Source organism: Geotrypetes seraphini, chromosome 5 (assembly GCF_902459505.1).
Source record: "Geotrypetes seraphini chromosome 5, aGeoSer1.1, whole genome shotgun sequence".
Lineage (NCBI taxonomy): Eukaryota > Metazoa > Chordata > Amphibia > Gymnophiona > Dermophiidae > Geotrypetes > Geotrypetes seraphini.
This window is the reverse complement of record NC_047088.1, coordinates 111,519,062-111,533,228: the sequence shown is the minus strand read 5'-3', so window position 1 is coordinate 111,533,228 and position 14,167 is coordinate 111,519,062. Positions and strand designations below refer to the sequence as shown.

The following is a 14,167-nucleotide window of genomic DNA, read 5'->3' as shown; positions in this document are numbered from 1 at the left end:
GATGACTCTCCTCTTCGCCGGCATCTCTCCTTCTCTCCCTGCAGCTCCCCTCTTCCAGAATTCTCCACCAGCGAAGTGAAAGGTTCAGGGTCGCAGCCAGAGGGCCTCCGTGCATGCGCGTGATATCATCGCACTTCCAGATGCCTTCTGGCCGCGGCAATGGATTTAGTGTGCCACGGCGCTGAAAAGTTTGAGAGACATTGGCCTAAAGGAACTAACATTATCAGGTAAGATGTATAATGTTTCTTTCCTTGTCATCAGCAGCAGATGAATCCAGACGAGTGGGATGTAACAAAGCAATCCATAGTAGAGTGGGACTGAGAGCAGTGCAGAGAAAGAATGAGACTAAAACCCGGACTCAGAACCCCAGAAAAGGGAAAGGATGGGCTAAGAGAAATTCATGGCCACCATATTCTGCAAGGGAGTACGCCAACTCCAGGCTACAACAGAGGAAAGGAACTGAGGTCAAGAAGAAGAAGAGCACCTAGACCACCAACCAGCAAGGTCATGTCGGAGAAGCCAAGGTGCATGCACTCGCATTCTACAGAAGGAAAGATGAGAGCGGGAGAAGGGAGCTCAACCTGATAAAGGAGCTCAACAGCCTGACATAATATAAGAACATAAGAATTGCTGCTGCTGGGTCAGACCAGTGGTCCATCACGCCCAGCAGTCCGCTTACATGGCGGCCCCCAGGTCAAAGACCAATGCTGTATATGAGTCCAACCTCACCTGACAGGAAGATGTGAGAAGAGAACAACCAACGCCGCACTGCGCATCAGAAGTTGGTGGCCCACAAAGCAGGCATGCAGCGTAGCAGGATATCTTGGAAGATGGAGCTGCACTAAGTTGGCATCCAAAGCGGCGAGCCATACCCAAAGATGGATATGCATGAAGTGGGCATCCAAAGTAGCAGTGGACGTGCTAGGCAAGCATCCAAAGTGGCTGGTGACAACCAAAGCCACTCTAGGCAGGCATCCAAAGCGTCAGTAGACAAGCCAGGCAGGCATCCAAAGATGGAGACAAGTACGGCAGGCATCCAAAGTGGCAGTCCACATCCAAAGATGGAGACAAGTCGGGCAGGCATCCAAAGCGGTAGTCCACATCCAAAGATGGAGACAAGTTGGGCAAGCATCCAAAGCGGCAGTCCACATCGAAAGGTGGAGACAAGTCATGCAGGAATCAACAGTGGCAGTCTACATCCGAAGATGGAGACCCAAGAGGCAGTAAAAGACGCAAAATACACTGAAGGGCAACCTTGTACCAATTGGAAAGAGAAGCCTCGTTCTGCATCCAAAGATGTTGGTGATCCCAAGAACGATGTGTAGATGAGCTAAGTCATAGACCGCCTGCCAAGCACAACTGCCAAGAACTGACGCAAGCCTGCAGAGCCAAAAGAGGCTACTATACTACTATTATTTATTTATCTATTGCTACCACACAAGTCTCTACCCGTTTGGGTTTTTAGGTTTGTTTTTAAGTCTCCACACAGCGACCCGCACATGACCCAGCATGTGTTGCGGAGGGGGAGTGCCCCAGCAGCCTCACTCAGCCCCTTGGTATGGCTCACATCAGCTGGCATAGTGAACAGTTTCTGCATTTGCCCCAATGCTAGAGAGGTCCAGACACGTGGTGCGCATCCGTGCCAAAAACAAACCCCCAATAGAGGGAAATGCGGCAGCTGAAAGGAAGACCAGAAAGATGGCTGCCACCACCAGAACAAAAAAAGGCGCCAGACCAAAGCGAACCCTCAAAAAAAAAAAAAAAAAGCCAGCCTGCACCACTGACCAGGGCAGGAATGAACAAAATGACTGCAGCCGTCCAGAGCCTGACCTTGTAACACTGTGACAAAGGTCCCACCCCCACAGCAAAAAGGCAGCCCAGAGGCACAAAAGCAGTGCTCAGAAAGGGACTGCCAGAAAATAGAGGGAAAAGAAATAAGAGAAACAGGTACTCACTGTTCTTTTAGTCTTTTTTGTTTTTTTCTGAAAAAAAAAAAAAAGACATGCCATACTCATTGTCGCTATGTCGTCATTTGCCCTCAAGACGCTGCACTCCCTCTGGGTGTAAATGTGATCAATTTGGGGGGGTTTATGTAAGTGAGGAGGGAGTAAGGAATGCAGGCCATAGGAAAGGACATGGGGCACCAGGGACAGGTAGGGAACTAGGACCACCAGCTATACCCAAAAACAGACATCCAGAAGGCCTGATCCCTCAGCTCAATGGAGATAGCAGAGCTAAAACAGGAGCTGAGCTTCAGCTGAAGTTGGGCCTGGACACTTTTATAGGCCAGGTTGAGCAGGAAAAGAAACCAGGGAGCAGGACCATCCATCCACCTGAGGAGATAGAGAATATTGGAGCTCCAGTGAGCAGACCATCACATATATGCCAGAGCTCAATTCTGTGCTCTCTATCTCTGCCTGCTGGTAGGTGGACTTAACCCACTCATCTGGATTCATCTGCTGATAACAATGGAATTGTCTTTTCTTTAATATTTCTGGGAAATAGACCATAGAAGTCCACCTAGTACTGTCTTTAGGTTCCCACACCTAGAGTTGCCACTGAAGTCCACTCCAGCCTCTCCTAACCATCCTGTCACTGAAGCTTCTTCTATCAAAGCCCTCCCCAGCTCATCTTAAACCAAATTACCATATATGGGACACAGACCGTACAGGATTGCTCAGGGCTTAGTTTGTTTTATACCATTCATTTTCTAATTAAAGATCCTCAGTGTTCATCCCATTCCTTTTAGAAAATTCCATCACTGTTTTCATCTCCACCACCTTCCTCGGGAGGGCATTCCAGGCATCTATAGGTACCACCCTCTTCATGAAAAAGAATTTCCTAACATTACTCCTAAGCCTGCCACCCTGCAACCTCCATTCATGCCCTCTAGTTTTATCATATTCTTTTCTCTTGAAAAGATTTGTTCTTATATTAATATATTTCAAGTATTTCAACATCCGTATCATATCTCTTCTATCCCTCCTCTCCTCTAGAGTATATATATTCAGGCATCCAATCTCTTCTTGTACGTCTTTTGGCACAAGCCCCATACCATTTTAGTCACTTTTCTCTAGACCACTTCAAATCTTTTTATATGCTTAGCCAGATAAGGCCTCTAAAACTGAACACAGTATCTCCAAGGTGGAACCTCACCAATGACCTTTACAGGAGTATCAAAACCTCCTTTCTTCTGCTGGTTATACCTCTTGCTATACAGTCCAGTATCCTTCTGGCTACATCCAGTGCCTTGTCACACTGTTTTGTTAACTTTAGATCTTCAGAAACTATCACTACAAGGTCCATTAGGATCCACAAGAATCTAAGTGTCATTGTTGAGGATACGTTGAAATCCTCAGCTCAGTGTGTGGCAGCTGCTAATAAAGCAAATAAAAAGTTAGGAATCAGGAAAGGAATGTAAAACAAAGATAAAAATATTATAATGTCTTTGTATCACTCTATGGTGCAGCCACACTTTGAATACTGTGTGCAATTCTGTTCGCCACATCTCAAAACAGATATAGCGGAATTAGAAAATGTACAAAGAAGGGCAACAAAAATGGTAAAAGGGACAAGATGACTTCCCTATGAGGAAAAGCTAAAGCGGCTAGGGCTTTCTTAAGTCTGGAGAAAGAGATGGCTCAGGGGAGATATGATAGAGATCTATAAAATCTACTGCTTATTCCTGCATTTTGTATTTCATTGTCGCACCACAGTAGCCAAGTGTGCAAAAATGTCCCTAGTTGCATTCTCCTGTGGAATATACAGCCTTCCAGTATTCAAACTTTTCTAGTCAGGCCCAGGTGCAAACTTCAGGTTAAAAATTTAAATTTTCCTTAACTGTAATTGTGTTGTAGCTCACATTTCATTGTTCATATACTTTATCTGTAAGAAGAAAATTTAGATTTTGTAAATTCTTTTAAAGCTTGATCTTGGAAATCACTGTAGGGTCAATATTCCAGCGATTCCGGCGGCGAGAGGAGGCTCCGCCCACCCCACCGCGTCAGCGTAGCGGCATTGCCCGGGCTCCCCCTTAAGAGGAAGGGAGCCGCGGCGCGAGGGCTACACTGAGCCGTGTAGCAGTGGCGAAGAGGCAGGGGAGCCGGCGAGAGGAGCAGGAGGGCAGGAGAACCGGTGCAAGAGGGAGGAGAACCGGCGATTCCAGCGGCGGGTAGCGGCGAGAGGAGGCTCCGCCCACCCCACCGCGTCAGTGTAGCGTCATCGCCCGGGCTCCCCCTTAAGAGGAAGGGAGCCAATGGCGCTCAGCCGTTCGGCGCGCAACGAAGGCGAGCGGCAAAGGCGCTCGCCTTTGCGAAGGAGCCTTGAGGAGACCAGGCAGCCCAGCAGCAAACCTAAGTTTCAAATTATTTTTAAATTTTCAAATTTTTTTCTTTCTTTTAAAAAAACCTAACTAAAAACAAACAAACAAAAAAAAAAAGTACTTTCTCCTCTTCTCATTCTTCTCTTATATTCTCATACTATCTCTCATACTCTTACATTTACTCTCTCTCATTTACTCTCTCTCATTTTGTTATGGCAGGGCGGACAAGGAGTGTGAAGCCTACAAGCAAGAGTGGCAACCCCTGCACTGAGGTGATCCGGGAGTTGAACTCAGCCTACGCGCAGACAGAGGAGAACACAGCCCCGGGAATGGACGTCTCCGTGCAGACCGAGGCCATCCCACAGCAGTACATTACGGCCTCTACACAGACGGAGGAGGTCGATCAGAGGGATGAAGACATCATGCAGGAACTAAGAAACCTCAGGGAGGAGGTGAAACGTCTGAGAGGCATTAGAGAGGATGAGGCCTACATCGATGGGATAGTGCAGGAACTATCTCAAGTCACAGAACGGACCCGTGACGGATCTCCCATGATGACTCCAGGGCCGCCGACAAAGAAACCAACTGTTGCAGTTCAGGAGATGGATGGAGACACTGACTCCTGGCAGTTAGTGACCTCCTCCACAGGTAAACGTAGGAGACCCCCACCCCAATTTACAATATACTCACCTTCTCTCTCTTTCTCTCAACAGGGCAGCTCCACATCAACTCCACAGCTGAGCCTAAAGAACAGATTCCAGGTCTTGCAGGAAGAGACTACCGACGGGGAGATGGACCAGGATCAACGCATATCTCCAACTCCAGGGACGATGGATCGACACCCCCAAAAGAAGCGTAGAGTAATAACCATTGGGGACTCCATGTTGAGAGGCACTGAGGGACCAATATGCAGACCGGATATGCAGTCGAGGGAGGTCTGCTGTCTACCCGGAGCCAGAATAAAAGATGTGACCACTTGTCTCGATAGACTTCTCAGGCCCCAGGACCACTTCCCCATGCTGCTCATCCACGTCGGAACGAATGACACTGCCAAGAACACCCTGGAGGACATAGCTAGAGACTTCGGAGCTCTGGGAAAGAGGCTGAAGCAGACAGGAGCACAGGTAGTATTCTCTTCCATTCTTCCTGTTAGGGGCAGAGGAAGGGACAGGGACGAACGCATCCTGAAGACGAATGAGTGGCTACAACGATGGTGCCAGGAGATGAACTTCGGATTCCTGAATCACGGAGAGACACTGCAGGGACTACAGGGACCAGACGGACTCCACCTGACCAACAGAGGTAAGAATGTCTTCAGACAGAGACTAGCCCGTCTACTTCGAAGGGCTTTAAACTAGGTAAGTCGGGGGTGGGTACCCACTTTTACACCGGAGCAGTAAGTAACTATCCTGATGTGGAGAACCAACACTATGCTTCTAAGTCTGAGGTAAGTACTCTTATTTCAAAAGAATCGCTAGGAGACACCTTGACTCAAATGGGGGGCTCACTACAGGAGGTTAGTAAACAGAAAGAGTGGAGAGCTATGTATGTTAACGCACACAGCCTAGGGAATAAATTTCTACAACTAGAAACAGAAATAGTTAATGCAGATCTAGACATAGTAGCAATATCCGAAACATGGTTCACAGACTCTCATGGGTGGGATATAACTATACCAGGGTACAACCTGATTCGACAAGACAGAGAGGGTAAGTTAGGAGGTGGGGTAGCACTATACATCAAAGAAAACATTAAGACAACCAGGATCACGGATGTCAAGTATACTGGGGAATCTACCTGGGTAAACCTGGCCAGAGGCAGAGAAAAATGCCTGTACCTTGGTGTGATATACAGACCTCCAAGACAATCAGAGGACAAGGACGCAGAACTAATTGAAGACATTGAGAATATCACCTTACGGGGGGAGGCTGTACTATTAGGAGACTTCAACATGTCTGATGTAGACTGGAACACACTATCAGCGACAACTTGTGATAGCAGGAGGATATTAACGTCCATGAAGGGAGTACGGCTCAAACAAATGGTACTAGAGCCCACTAGGGCCCAGGCCATCCTGGACCTGGTACTTACGAACGGGGAAAGCGTCTCAGAGGTCTCGGTGGGAGAGACGCTAGCCACCAGTGACCATAACACGGTATGGTTTAACCTTAAGAAAGGCTTCCCTAGATCACAAACAAAAACAAGGGTACTCAATTTCCGGGGCACTGACTTCGCACGCATGGGAGATTTCGTCTATCAGACGCTGCAGGTTCAAGAAGTAACTACTAATGTGGAGGCTATGTGGTCAACCTTGAAATCGATCCTTCATGAGGCAACTATCCGCTACATAAAATCGGTAACCAAACAACAAAGAAAAAAGAAACCCCAATGGTTCACAGATGAGGTATCGTGCCTCGTCAAGGAGAAGAAAAGAGCATTTCTCTCATACAAACGCACGGGGGAAAAAGAAGCAAACATTGAATACAGGAAAAAGTCTGCAGCGGTCAAAACAGCAGTCAGGGAGGCCAAAATTCGTATGGAAGAAATTCTAGCAAAGAACATTAAGAAAGGGGACAAATCCTTCTTCAGATACATTAGCGACAGGAAAAAGAACGCAAACGGGATAGTACGCCTTAGAACACCAGACGGGAATTATGTAGAAACAGACTCCGATAAAGCCAAACTACTGAATGATTACTTCTGTTCAGTCTTTACCTGCGAAGCACCAGGGCACGGGCCTCGGCTAGCAGCAAAGCAAAGCATGGAAGACCCATTTCAGAAGTTTGAGTTCACACCAGCTGATGTTTACAAAGAAATGTCAAGACTCAAGGTGAACAAAGCCATGGGACCGGACAATCTGCACCCAAGAGTGCTCAGAGAGCTATGCGATGTTTTGGCGGAACCATTAGCAATACTCTTCAATCTCTCCCTAAGTACGGGGAGAGTCCCCCTGGACTGGAAAACTGCCAACGTGGTTCCTCTGCACAAAAAGGGTTGCAGAGCGGAGGCCGCAAATTACAGACCAGTAAGTCTCACATCAATGGTGTGTAAACTCATGGAAACTCTACTTAAAGGGAAATTAGACACGATATTGGATGAGGGGAATCTGAGGGATCCCTGTCAACATGGATTCAATAGGGGCAGGTCATGCCAGTCCAATCTCATCAGCTTCTTTGATTGGGTGACAGGAAAGCTGGACTCGGGAGAGTCTCTGGACATAGAAACATAGAAAGATGACGGCAGAAAAGGGCCAAGGCCCATCAAGTCTGCCCACTATAGACCCTCCCCTTAAGATTAGCTAGTGTTTTGCCCTGACCCTCTTAGGGATCCCACATGGGCGTCCCATTTATTCTTAAAATCTGGCACGCTGCTTGCCTCGATCACCTGCACTGGAAGCCCGTTCCACCGATCAATCACTCGCTCCGTGAAGAAATACTTCCTGGTGTCGCCGTGAAACTTTCCGCCCCTGAGTTTGAGCGGGTGCCCTCTTGTGGTTGAGGGGCCTCTAAGAAGGAAGATGTCATCTTCCACTTCTATACGTCCGGTGATGTATTTAAACGTCTCAATCATGTCTCCCCTCTCCCTGCGCTCCTCTAGAGTGTAGAGCTGCAAATTGTCTAGTCTTGCTTCGTACGGGAGACCTTTAAGCCCTGAGACCATTCTGGTGGCCATTCTTTGGACCGACTCGACCCTCTGCACGTCTTTGCGGTAGTGTGGCCTCCAGAATTGCACGCAGTATTCCAGATGAGGTCTCACCATGGCCCTGTACAATGGCATAATGACAGCAGGCTTTCTGCTGACAAAACTTCTACGGATGCAACCCAGCATCTGCCTTGCCTTTGAGGAAGCCTTCTCCACCTGATTGGCAGATTTCATGTCTGCACTAATGATTACTCCCAAATCTCGTTCCGCTGAAGTCCTGGTCAAGGTCTCCCCGTTCAATGTATAAGTTCTGCACGGGTTTCTGTTACCTAGGTGCATGACCTTACATTTTCCAGCATTGAAGCCCAGCTGCCAGGTTGAGGACCAGCATTCCAATGTGCGCAGGTCCTGCGCCATACTATCTTGTAAATTGTCCTCGCTTACCATATTACATAGTTTGGCGTCGTCGGCGAATAATGTTACTTTACCTTGAAGCCCTTGAGTCAGATCTCCTATGAATATGTTGAAGAGGAGCGGACCCAAGACCGAGCCCTGAGGCACCCCACTGGTCACCTCCGATGTCCCAGAGAAAGTACCGTTAACCATCACCCTCTGACGTCTGCCACTCAGCCAATCTCTGACCCATGCCGTCAGAGTCTCTCCCAACCCCATTGATTTCATCTTGTTTAACAGTCTGCGGTGTGGGACGCTGTCAAAAGCTTTACTGAAGTATATTTGGTATACTTTACATAGTATACTTGGATTTCAGTAAAGCTTTTGACAGTGTCCCACACCGTAGACTATTAAACAAGATGAAATCGATGGGGTTAGGTGAGAAACTAACGGCGTGGGTCAACGATTGGCTGAGTGGAAGACTTCAGAAAGTGGTGGTCAATGGCACCCTCTCTGTGACATCGGAGGTGACTAGTGGAGTGCCGCAGGGCTCAGTCCTGGGACTATCCCTTTTTAACATATTCATAAGGGACTTGACCCGAGGGCTTCAGGGTAAAGTAGCGCTGTTCGCCGACGACGCCAAACTGTGTAATATAGTGGGTGGAAGCAATCCCACAGATGGTATGACGCAGGATCTGATCAAGTTGGAAAAATGGTCCACGACATGGCAGCTGAGCTTCAACGCTAAGAAGTGTAAGGTCACGCATCTCGGCAGCAGAAATCCATGCAGAACATACACCTTGAATGGAGAAACACTAGCTAGGACTTCAGAAGAACGGGACTTGGGAGTGATCATCAGTGCAGACATGAAGGCTACCAAACAAGTGGAGAAGGCCTCATCCAAGGCGAGGCAAATGATGGGATGGATCAATAGAAGCTTCGTCAGCCGCAAACCTGAAGTCATAATGCCACTATATAGAACCATGGTGAGACCTCATCTAGAGTACTGTGTGCAATTCTGGAGGCCACATTACCGTAAAGATGTGCTTCGAGCTGAGTCAGTCCAGCGAATGGCCACTAGGAAGGTCTCTGGACTCAAGGGTCTCTCATACGAGGAAAGACTGGGCAAATTGCAGCTGTACTCTCTAGAGGAGCGCAGGGAAAGGGGTGACATGATTGAGACTTTTAAGTACGTCACAGGTCGTGTCGAGGTGGAAAACGATATATTCCTTCCCAAGGGACCCTCAGTCACAAGGGGGCACCCGCTCAAACTCAGAGGAGGGAAATTTAGTGGTGACATCAGGAAGTATTTCTTCACAGAAAGAGTGGTAGATCACTGGAACAAACTTCCGACGCAGGCAATCAAGGCCACAAGCGTGCTCGACTTTAAGAATAAATGGGACATCCACGTGGGATCCTTACGTGGGTCGAGCAGCACTCAGACTTAATGGGGTGGGTCAGTAGAGTGGGCAGACTTGATGGGCTGTAGCCCTTTTCTGCCATCACCTTTCTATGTTTCTATTCAAAAGGTTTGCCTAATTAACATTTGAAGTTAGCCAGATGGATCTCCAAGTTCTGAATTTCCAAGCCTGATCAGCGACTAAGGACTCATTTTACAAAGCCACGCTAGGGCCTTAATGCACGCAATAGCATGCGCTAAATTGCCACGTACGCTAGCTGCAACCGCCTTCTTTTGAGCATATTGGTATATTTCCAGCTAGCGCGCGCTAATCTGGTGCGTGCGATAAAACCGCTTGCACGGCTTTGTAAAAGGAGTCCTAAATTTTGTATACCTAACTTGTAGGCACAGAATTTCACCACATGAAACAATAGTAAGGCTGGAGGTATTCTTAGGGTACGGCTACACTTTTAAGTATTCAACAATATCACATCACTGCTGGTTTGATAAAGTTATGCTCCTGTGTAGTTGGGGTGAAAAGTTATTCAGACAACTTTACCCACATTTATTCAGTGACACAATTATACACATTAATTTGGCTGAATATTCAAACAACATAAAAAAAACCCCCAAAGCTAACACTTATTTGAGTTGTACCACTATGGGTCCCTTTTACAAAGCTGCAGTAGCAATGCAGTCGCAGTTATCACACACAAGCCTATAGGAATTGAATGGGTTAAAGTGAATTTACCATGGCAGCAATGCTACTATGTTTTTGTAAAAGGGGTTCTATATTATTCAAGGTGTAGGACCTCGGAAGCGACTCGCTTCATATGGGACAATATTCCCACAGCTTGCTTGCATCATCATTGGTCCAATACCAGCCTCACAAATTTTCTTCAAACATGTCAAAATTTCTAATAGATTTTTTTTGTAAATTTTCTTGTAAAGTTATAAATAATCCATTGTAATTTTACAAGAAAATTTACAAAAAAAAAAAATCTATTAGAAATTTTGTCATGTTTGAAGAAAATTTGTAAGGCTGGTGTTGGACCAATGATGATGCAAGCAAGCTGTGGGAATATTGTCCCATATGAAGCGAGTCGCTTCCGAGGTCCTACACCTTGAATAATACAGTGGTACAACTCGAATAAGTGTTAGTGCTGGGGATTTTTTAAATGTTATTTGACTGGGTATCCCTGTTATATAAAAGTTGATCTATTAATTTGAATATTCAAATAGCCATAACGTTTTCCAGATATGCAATAGGAATTTCATGGTGTGCACCAAGGAGCACCATCAAATAGCCGCTACCATTCAACTGCTTTTTAATAACTAAGGGCTCCTTTTACTAAGGTGCACTAGCATTTTTAGCACATGCAGGATTTTAGCGCGCGCTAAACCCACGCTATACTTCTAGAACTAACGCCAGCTCAATGCTGGCGTTAAGGTATAGCGTGCACTATTCCGCATGTTAAAGCCCTAATGCACCTTTGTAAAAGGAGCCCTAAATATAAATGACCCCTTCATTTGATCCTTGTATGCAATTCTGTCTGTGATTACAATTTCATTTATCACTTTTAAGCAGTAAACCTTTCTGTCTCAACTTTCCCAACTCACCAAAAATAATTAAGTTAAAATAGAATCTTTGGGGGAGAGTAGGCTCTTCCCCCAGTTTCCTTGTTTATTTCTTGAAAAGCACCTATCATCATCATTCTGTTCAGGTTAATCAATTAAAGGAATAGTGAGTTGATTGCAGTGATAAGAAAATCCCTTGCACAATCTTATTACTGTACTCATACATACTTCAGCTTACTGTACAGACTCTCTCTCTAAGAACAGGACAAGGAGCACTCAGCCAAGCAGATAGCTCAACAGTTGATAGGAGCTCCCCCTGTAATTTTGGCAACAGCAACTGGACCATACTTTTCCCTGCAGGGGAATTTTTTTTTTTACTATAGTATAAAAACATCTAACATAATAAATATCCTACTTTAAAAGACAGTTTAATTCTTCTGATTTACCTGTGACTGAAACACTCACTTTCTCATTAGTCTCACTAACTACAAGTTGTCAAAATTTCAAACAAAACCCAAGATACCAGGTGCTAGTCTGTGGTCTTGGAAGCAACCACTGTTGCTCCACTGAGCAGAGAAGAGGGGCTAAATAAGAAAGGAGGGGGGGAAGCAAAACAAGTCAAACAAAACAAAATATAACTTCAAGTAAAAGGGAAAAAATGTGAGAAAGTCAATAAAAAAATTCAGACAGAATTAAGTTACACAGAAAAGCAGATTTTAATTCTGCTTCCTATGGATCTATAGTTAGGTTTTCTAAACACCACCCCTTCCCCCTCTGCCTACTACCGCCACCCAAAAAAATGGCATCCTCAACTTATTGCTTCCATATTTAGTCAAAAGATCTATTCTATAAAAAGTTTGATACTAGTCCATCTCAAGTAAGTCTATCAGCTTGCAAAGCCTGCTTGCCTCCCAGTCATTCCGCTCAGGACAACTACTACAGCAAAGATGTCACATAGATAAGTCGACTGCTCTCAAATTCTCACACGCCGAGCACCCCTCTTCGCGCGCTTTGAAAACACCAACTTCTCCCCATAGTTTCAAACTCTCTCTTCCGCTTTTTCCCGACCATGACCCAGCACCTCTCCCTGAATCTCAAAATCCCCGCCATCCTACCTTCAAACTCATTCCCAAGATCACCAGCTCCACCCCTTCTGACTCAACTTCTCTCCCTCGACCGCGCTCAGTCCGACTGGAGAAACAGGAAGTTGCGTCAGAGGGGTAGATCGGATGATAGAGAAGGAAAGTTGCAGCCTGTAGGCGACTTCAAGAACGAGTGAGAAGGTAGAATGGGGATGCAGGGACAGGAAGCTTGAGAATGAGGTGGCATACTGGGCTGGAGATTGGGATTTGAGAGAAAGGGAGAGCGTCTTGTGTTCGTCGTTCTATGGTGGAAGAGCGCAGGATCTTCCTTAGAAATCTGTAAGGAAGTGGTCGTCACTCATTTTTAATTTGGACAGTTTTGAGTCTGAAGGAGAGCTGACAAGGGGCCACAACACCACATTCAAACTTTCTTCCCTACCGAAACATCTGGCCTCAATTACATAGCAGAAAACAGGAAAAAAAACCTTTTCTAAAGCAAACTAAAAGAACTAATGTACACAAACGAAACCCTAAGAGGCCAGACTATGCATACAGTACACAAGACAAATAGAAAGAAATGCATTTCTTCCTGAACAGACCCAAAATATAAAGACAACTGATGTTATGTTCAATCTATACCCGTGAACCAGATCTTGCAGAAATCCACACTTTTTCTTCTGAGAGACACAAGATCTCCCTGCAGTTTAAATTTCTGAAAACAAACCATGCAGAAGTTTTTCTGATTTGCTCTGCTTCTTTTTCTTTTTTTCATTTAAAGTTCTTTTTTTTAAGTGCCTTTGGTATGGTAAGACCTCCTTTGGAGGGGTTCTCAGCCTGGGAAAGGAAGCAGTTCCGTGGAGCAGGACGGAAGCTTCCTGTGGGGCAAGCCTGCTGTGTGTCACCTTTCGGGCTCGAGGTCAGCCCCCCTGGGTGCTTGCCTTCTGACCTTGTCAGAGGCTTAAGCCATCCATTGGGGTATTGGCGCAGGCTGCGTTTTCCCGCCCCTGGTTGTGTGGAGAGGTTCCTAGGGGGCAGTGGTTTCAGTCGGGATCCATCCAACTGACAGCCTAAAGATCCCGAAGACAGGACTATCTGGAGAAATTCTGAGGCAGAAATTCCTTTCCCTTCATTCAGCTGCAGTGAAAAGAGCTGACAGGCATGGCACTTAAGAGATTGAGTATACACTTCCAATTATATTCTATGGAAGAATCGGGGCTGGTCTGAAAACAGCATTTGGGGCAGTTTCTTGGGGTAGGGTTCAGGTCTCCCACCTCCAAAACCCCAAATCGGTGTTTTAAAAAATTTTTCCTACGCTTTTTTTTGGGCCGTTTTTGGCATGAAGTTGCTGGCAGCAGCCATCTTGGATTGTATCGATCTTTTTTTTCAAAGTTTTATTTCTACCTCAAAACTCCTCGATTTTTTTTAAAAAATCAGATCGGAAAGGATGGACTCCTACGCTCCTAATCTGTTGAATACATGTTTGGATTGCACCGGTTTGCTGGCTGATGAGCGCTGTTCCGCAGTGCACATAGGGAGGGGTTAGGAGCATTGGACCTCGCCTCTTCCAGGTCTTCTAGGGCTGGGGAGCTGACAAGAGTGTGGCACAGTGGTTAAAGCTACAGCCTCAGCACCCTGAGGTGGTGAGTTCAACCCCACCTGCTCCTTGAGACTCTGGGTAAGTCATTTAATCCCCCCATTGCCCCAGATACATTAGATAAATTGTGAGCCTGCCTGGATAGATAGGGAAAAATG

General features: G+C 46.1%; 1 protein-coding gene across 8 annotated transcripts in view; it reads right to left on the bottom strand.

Annotated features, from left to right (window-relative positions):
- The window catches only part of PKMYT1 (protein kinase, membrane associated tyrosine/threonine 1), a 105,883-nt gene extending 92,475 nt beyond the window's left edge, over positions 1–13,408 (bottom strand). Inside the window, exon 1 of one of the 8 annotated variants that reach the window (XM_033946892.1) lies at positions 13,318–13,408. The gene's annotated coding sequence lies outside the window, so the exon portion shown is untranslated. Of the gene's footprint in view, positions 1–11,375; positions 11,396–11,561; positions 11,688–12,241; positions 12,421–12,448; positions 12,563–13,054; positions 13,289–13,317 lie in introns of those variants that run through there. The other 7 variants (XM_033946893.1, XM_033946890.1, XM_033946888.1 and 4 more) reach the window with 7 other exon arrangements.
- Between the last annotated feature and the right edge of the window lie 759 nt (positions 13,409–14,167).